This window comes from Triticum urartu, chromosome 3A, assembly GCF_056163025.1.
Source record: "Triticum urartu cultivar PI428250 chromosome 3A, HENAU_Tu73, whole genome shotgun sequence".
Lineage (NCBI taxonomy): Eukaryota > Viridiplantae > Streptophyta > Magnoliopsida > Poales > Poaceae > Triticum > Triticum urartu.
Window position 1 is genome coordinate 222,903,773 of NC_141875.1, and position 8,438 is coordinate 222,912,210.

Below are 8,438 nucleotides of genomic sequence, written 5' to 3' on the forward strand. Positions count from 1 at the left end.
GCGGCAACAACCGGAGTCCTCCCTATGCTTTGCTCCCCAGTCATCAGCAACGTGCACGTCACCAGGACCCTCATTGACGGTGGAGCAGGACTCAACGTCCTGTCCGTCGAAACGTTCGACAATCTCCAAGTGTCGTACGATCAGCTTCAGCCAACCAAGTGTTGGGAATCGTAGTAATTTCAAAAAATTTCCTATGCACACGCAAGATCATGGTGATGCATAGCAACGCGAGGGGAGAGTGTTGTCCACGTACCCTCGTAGACTGAAAGCGGAAACGTTAGCACAACGCGGTTGATGTAGTCATACGTCTTCACGATCCGACCGATCCAAGTACCGAACGCACGACACCTCCGAGTTCAGCACACGTTCAGCTCGATGACGTCCTGCGTACTCCGATCTATCAGAGCTTCACGGAAGAGTTCCGTCAGCACGATGGCGTGATGACCGTGATAATGTTGCTACCGACGCAGGGCTTCGCCTAAGCACCACTACGATATGACCGAGGTGGAATATGGTGGAGGGGGGCACCGCACACGGCTGGGAAAAATCAACAGATCAACTTGTGTGTCTAGAGGTGCCCCCTGCCCCCATATATAAAGGAGCAAGGGGGGAGGCCAGCCGGCCCTCTATGGGCGCGCCAGGAGGAAGAGTCCTCCTCCTAGTAGGAGTAGGACTCCCCTTTCCTACTCCTACTAGGAGGAGGAAAGGAAGGAGGAGAAGGAGAAGGAAGGAGAGGGAGGAAAAGGACGAAAGGGGGGCCGACCCCCTAGTCCAATTCGGTTTGGGCTAGGGGGCCTTGCGCCCTGCCTCCTCTCTTCCACCACTTGGCTCATGAGGCCCATTACTTCTTCCTCGTATTCCCGTAACTGCCCGGTACCCCCGAAAATACCCGAATCACTCGGAACCTTTCCGATGTCCGAATATAGTCGTCCAATATATCGATCTTTACGTCTCGACCATTTCAAGACTCCTTGTCATGTCCCCGATCTCATCCGGGACTCCGAACTACCTTCGGTACATCAAATCACATAAACTCATAATACAATCTTCACCGAAACTTTAAGCATGCGGACCCTACGGGTTCGACAACTATGTAGACATGACCGAGACACGTCTCCGGCCAATAACCAATAGCAGAATCTGGATGCTCATATTGGCTCCCACATATTCTATGAAGATGTTTATCGGTCAAACCGCATAACAACATACGTTGTTCCCTTTGTCATCGGTATGTTACTTGCCCGAGATTCGATCGTCGGTATCTCAATACCTACTTCAATCTCGTTACCGGCAAGTCTCTTTACTTGTTCCATAATACATCATCCCGCAACTAACTCATTAGTTGCAATGCTTGCAAGGCTTTAAGTGATGTGCATTACCGAGAGGGCCCAGAGATACCTCTCCGACAATCAGAGTGACAAATCCTAATCTCGAAATACGCCAACCCAACAAGTACCTTTGGAGACACCTATAGAGCACCTTTATAATCACCCAGTTACGTTGTGGCGTTTGGTAGCACACAGTGTTCCTCCGATAAACGGGAGTTGCATAATCTCATAGTCATGGGAACATGTATAAGTCATGAAGAAAGCAATAGCAACAAACTAAACGATCAAGTGCTATGCTAATGGAATGGGTCAAGTCAATCACATCATTCTCTAATGATGTGACCCCGTTAATCAAATGACAACTCATGTCTATGGCTAGGAAACTTAACCATCTTTGATTCAACGAGCTAGTCAAGTAGAGGCATACTAGTGACACTCTGTTTGTCTATGTATTCACACATGTATTATGTTTCCGCTTAATACAATTCTAGCATGAATAATAAACATTTATTATGAAATAATGAAATAAATAATAACTTTATTATTGCCTCTAGGGCATATTTCCTTCAGTCTCCCACTTGCACTAGAGTCAATAATATAGTTCACATCGCCATGTGATTTAATACCAATAGTTCACATCACAATGTGATTAACACCCATAGTTCACATCGACATGTGACCAACACCCAAAGGGTTTACTAGAGTCAATAATCTAGTTCACATTGCTATGTGATTAACACCCAAAGAGTACTGAGGTGTGATCATGTTTTGCTTGTGAGAGAATTTTAGTCAACGGGTCTGCCACATTCAGATCCGTAAGTATTTTGCAAATTTCTATGTCAACAATGCTCTGCACAGAGCTACTCTAGCTAATTGCTCCCACTTTCAATATGTATCCAGATTGAGATTTAGAGTCATCTGGATCAGTGTCAAAATTTGCATCGACGTAACCCTTTACGATGAACCTTTTGTCACTTCCATAATCGAGAAACATATCCTTTTTCCACTAAGGATAATTTTGACCAATGTCAAGTGATCTACTACTAGATCACTATTGTACTCCTTTGCCAAACTCAGGGCCGGGTATACAATAGGTCTGGTACACAACATGGCATACTTTATAGAACCTATGGCTGAGGCATAGGGAATGACTTTCATTCTCTCTCTATCTTCTGCCATGGTCGGGTTTTGAGTCTTACTCAACTTCACACCTTGTAACACAGGCAAGAACTCCTTCTTTGACTCTTCCATTTCGAACTACTTCAAAATCTTGTCAAGGTATGTACTCATTGAAAAACTTATCAAGCGTCTTGATCTATCTCTATAGATCTTGATGCTCAATATGTAAGCAGCTTCACCGAGGTCTTTCTTTGAAAAAACTCCTTTCAAACATTCCTTTATGCTTTGCAGAATAATTCTACATCATCTCCGATCTACAATATGTCATACATATACTTATCAGAAATGTTGTAGTGCTCCCACTCACTTTCTTGTAAATACAGGCTTCACCACAAGTCTGTATAAAACTATATGCTTTGATCAACTTATCAAAGCGTATATTCCAACTCCGAGATGCTTGCACCAGTCCATAGATGGATCGCTGGAGCTTGCATATTTTGTTAGTACCTTTAGGATCGACAAAACCTTCTGGTTGCATCATATACAACTCTTCTTTAATAAATCCTATTAAGGAATGTTGTTTTGTTTATCCATTTGCCAGATTTCATAAAATACGGCAATAGCTAACATGGTTCGGACAGACTTAAGCATAGATACGAGTGAGAAATTCTCATCGTGGTCAACACCTTGAACTTGTCGAAAACCTTTTTGCGACAATTCTAGCTTTGTAGATAGTAACACTACTATCAGCGTTCGTCTTCCTCTTGAAGATCCATTTAATCTCAATGGCTCGCCGATCTTTGGGCAAGTCAATCAAAGTCCATACTTTGTTCTTATACATGGATCTCATCTCAGATTTCATGGTCTCAAGCCATTTCGCGGAATCTAGGCTCATCATTGCTTCCTCATAGTTCGTAGGTTCGTCATGGTCAAGTAACATGACCTCCAGAACAGGATTACCGTACCACTCTGGTGCGGATCTCACTCTGGTTTACCTATGAGGTTCGGTAGTAACTTGATCTGAAGTTACATGATCATCATCATTAGCTTCCTCACTAATTGGTGTAGTAGTCACAGGAACAGATTTCCGTGATGAACTACTTTCCAATAAGGGAGCAGGTACAGTTACCTCATCAAGTTCTACTTTTCTCCCACTCACTTCTTTCGAGAGAAACTCCTTCTATAGATTCTCAGCAATGAATATCTTGCCTTCGGATCTGTGATAGAAGGTGTACCCAACATTTTCTTTTGGGTATCGTATGAAGACGCACTTCTCCGATTTGGGTTTGAGCTTATCAGGTTGAAACTTTTTCACATAAGCATTGCAACCTCAAACTTTAAGAAACGACATCTTAGGTTTCTTGCCAAACCATAGTTCATACGGTGTCGTCTCAACGGATTTAGATGGTGCCCTATTTAACGTGAATGCAGCTGTCTGTAATGCTTAACCCCAAAACGATAGTGGTAGATCGGTAAGAGACATCATAGATCGCACCATATCTAATAAAGTACGGTTATGACATTCGGGCACGCCATTACACTATGGTGTTCCAGGTGGCGTGAGTAGTGAAACTATTTCACATTGTTTTAACTGAAGGCCAAACTCTTAACTCAAATATTTTACCTCTGTGATCATATCGTAGAAACTTTTATTTTCTTGTTACGATGATTCTCCACTTCACTCTGAAATTCTTTGAACTTTTCAAATGTTTCAGACTTGTGTTTCATTAAGTAGATATACCCATATCTGCTCAAATCATCTGTGAAGGTCAAAAAATAACGATACTTGTTGTGAGCCTTAACACTCATCGGACCGCATACATCAGTATGTATTATTTCCAATAAGTCAGTTGCTTGCTCCATTGTTCCGAAGAATGGAGTCTTAGTCATCTTTCCCATGAGGCATGGTTCGCAAGCATCAAGTGATTCATAATCAAGTGATTCCAAAAGTCCATCAGCATGGAGTTTCTTCATGCGCTTTACACCAATATGACCTAAACGGCAGTGCCACAAATAGGTTGCACTATCATTATTAACTTTGCATCTTTTGGTTTCAATATTATGAATATGTGTATCACTAGGATCGAGATCCAACGAACCATTTTCATTGGGTGTGTAACCATATAAGGTTTTATTCATGTAAACAGAACGACAATTTATTCTCTTACCTAAATGAATAATCGTATTGCAATAAACATGATCAAATCATATTCATGCTCAACGCAAACACCAAATAACACTTATTTAGGTTCAACACTAATCCCGAAAGTATAGGGAGTGTGCGATGATGATCATATCAATCTTGGAACCACTTCCAACACACATCGTCACTTCACCCTTAACTAGTCTCTATTCATTCTGCAACTCCCGTTTCGAGTTACTACTCTTAGCAACTGAACCAGTATCAAATACCGAGGGGTTGCTACGAACACTAGGAAAATACACATCAATAATCTGTATATCAAATATACCTTTGTTCACTTTTCCATCCTTCTTATCCGCCAAATACTTGGGGCAGTTCTGCTTCCAGTGACCAGTCCCTTTGCAGTAGAAGCACTTAGTCTCAGGCTTAGGACCAGACTTGGGCTTCTTCACTTGAGCAGCAACTTTCTTGTCATTCTTCTTGAAGTTCCCCTTCTTCCCTTTACCCTTTTATTGAAACTAGTGGTCTTGTCTACCATCAACACTTGATATTTTTCTTGATTTCTACCTTCGTTGATTTCAGCATTACGAAGAGCTTGGGAATCGTTTCCGTTATCCCTTGCATATCATAGTTCATCACGAAGTTCTACTAACTTGGTGATGGTGACTAGAGAATTCTGTCAATCACAATCTTATCTGGAAGATTAACTCCCACTTGATTCAAGCGATTGTAATGCCCAGACAATCTGAGCACATGCTCACTGCTTGAGCTATTCTCCTCCATCTTTTTAGCTATAGAACTTGTTGGAGACTTCATATCTCTCAACTCGGGTATTTGCTTGAAATATTAACTTCAACTCCTAGAACATCTCATATGGTCCATGACATTCAAAACATCTTTAAAGTCCCGATTCTAAGCCGTTATGCATGGTGCACTAAACAATCAAGTAGTCATCATATTGAGCTAGCCAAATGTTCATAATGTCCGCCTCTACTCCAGCAATAGGTCTGTCACCTAGCGGTGCATCAAAGACATAATTCTTCTATGCAACAATGAGGAAAATCCTCAGATCACGGATCCAATCCGCATCATTGCTACTAACATTGTTCAACATAATTTTTCTCTAGGAACACAATAAACTGGGAGCAACATCGCGAGCTATTGATCTACAACATAGATATGCTAATACTATCAGGACTAAGTTCATGATAAATTAAAGTTCAATTAATCATATTACTTAAGAACTCCCACTTAGACAGACATCCCTCTAATCTTCTAAGTGATCACGTGATCCATATCGACTAAACCATGTCCGATCATCATGTGAGATGGAGTAGTTTCAATGGTGAACATCACTATGTTGATCATATCTACTATATGATTCACGCTCGACCTTTCGGTCTCCGTGTTTCGAGGCCATATCTGTTATATGCTAGGCTCGTCAAGTTTAACCTGAGTATTCCGCGTGTGCAACTGTTTTGCACCCGTTGTATTTGAACGTAGAGCCTATCACACCCGATCATCACGTGGTGTCTCAGCACGAAGAACTTTCGCAACGGTGCATACTCAGGGAGAACACTTATACCTTGATAATTTAGTGAGAGATTATCTTATAAAGCTACCGCCGAACTAAGCAAAATAAGATGTATAAAAGATAAACATCACATGCAATCATAATATGTGACATGATATGGCCATCATCATCTTGTGCCTTTGATCTCCATCTCCAAAGCATCGTCATGATCTCCATTGTCACCGGCATGACACCATGATCTCCATCATCTAGATCTATATCAATGTGTTGTCACATGGTTGTCTCGCCAACAATTTCTCTTGCAACTATTGCTATCGCATAGCGATAAAGTAAAGCAATTATTTGGCGCTTGCATCTTATGCAATAGAGAGATAACCATAAGGCTCTTGGCAGTTGCCGATAACATCAACAAAACATGATCATCTCATCCAACAACTTATATCTCATCACGTCTTGACCATATCACATCACAACATGCCCTGCAAAAACAAGTTAGACGTCCTCTACTTTGTTGTTGCAAGTTTTACGTGGCTGCTATGGGCTGAGCAAGAACCGTTCTTACTTACGCATCAAAACCACAACGATAGTTTGTCAAGTTGGTGTTGTTTTAACCTTCGCAAGGACCGGGCATAGCCACACTCGGTTCAACTAAAGTTGGAGAACCTGACACCTGCCAGCCACTTGTGTGCAAAGCACGTCGGTACAACCAGTCTCGCGTAAGCGTACGCGTAATGTCGGTCCGGGCCGCTTCATCCAACAATACCGCCGAACCAAAGTATGACATGCTGGTAAGCAGTATGACTTATATCGCCCACAACTCACTTGTGTTCTACTCGTGCATATGACATCTACGCATAAAACCTGGCTCGGATACCACTGTTGGGAATCGTAGTAATTTCAACAACAAAAATCTACGCACACGCAAAATCATGATGATGCATAGAAACAAGAGGGGAGAGTATTGTCCATGTACCCTCGTAGACCGAAAGCGGAAACATTAGCACAACGCGGTTGATGTAGTCGTATGTCTTCACGATCCGACCGATCTAAGTACCGAACGCGCGGCACCTCCGAGTTCAGCACACGTTCATCTTGATGATGTCCCGCGAACTTCGATCCAGCAGAGCTTCACGGGAGAGTTCTGTCAGCACGACGGCGTGATGATGGTGATGATGTTGCTACCGACGCAGGGCTTCGCCTAAGCACCGCTACGATATGACCGAGGTGGAATATGATGGAGGGGGGCACCACACATGGCTGGGAGAGATCAACAGATCAACTTGTGTGTCTAGAGGTGCCCCCTGCCCCCGTATATAAAGGAGCAAGGGGGGAGGCCGGCCGGCCTTCTATGGGCGCGCCAGGAGGAAAAGTCCTCCTCCTAGTAGGAGTAGGACTCCCCTTTCCTACTCCTACTAGGAGGAGGAAAGGAAGGAGGAGAAGGAGAAGGAAGGAGAGGGAGGAAAAGGACGAAAGGGGGGCCGGCCCCCTAGTCCAATTCGGTTTGGGCTAGGGGGGCCGCGCGCCCTGCCTCCTCTCTTCCACCACTTGGCCCATGAGGCCCATTACTTCTTCCTCGTATCCCCGTAACTGCCCGGTACCCCCGAAAATACCCGAATCACTCGGAACCTTTCCGATGTCCGAATATAGTCGTCCAATATATCGATCTTTATGTCTTGACCATTTAGAGACTCCTCATCATGTCCCCGATCTCATTCGGGACTCCAAACTACCTTCGGTACATCAAATCACATAAACTCATAATACAATCGTCACCGAAACTTTAAGCATGCGGACCCTACGAGTTCGAGAAATATGTAGACATGACCGAGACACGTCTCCGGCCAATAACCAATAGAGGAACCTGGATGCTCATATTGGCTCCCACATATTCTACGAAGATCTTTATCGGTCAAACCGCATAACAACATACGTTGTTCCCTTTGTCATCGGTATGTTACTTGCCCAAGATTCGATTGTCGGTATCTCAATACCTAGTTCAATCTCGTTACCGGCAAGTCTCTTTACTCGTTCCGTAATACATCATCCCGAAACTAACTCATTAGTTGCAATGCTTTAAGTGATGTGCATTACCGAGAGGGCCCAGAGATACCTCTCCGACAATCGGAGTGACAAATCCTAATCTCGAAATACGCCAACCCAAGAAGTACCTTTGGAGACACCTGTAGAGCACCTTTATAATCACCCAGTTACGTTGTGACGTTTGGTAGCACACAAAGTGTTCCTCCAATAAACGGGAGTTGCATAATCTCATAGTCATAGGAACATGTATAAGTCATGAAGAAAGCAATAGCAA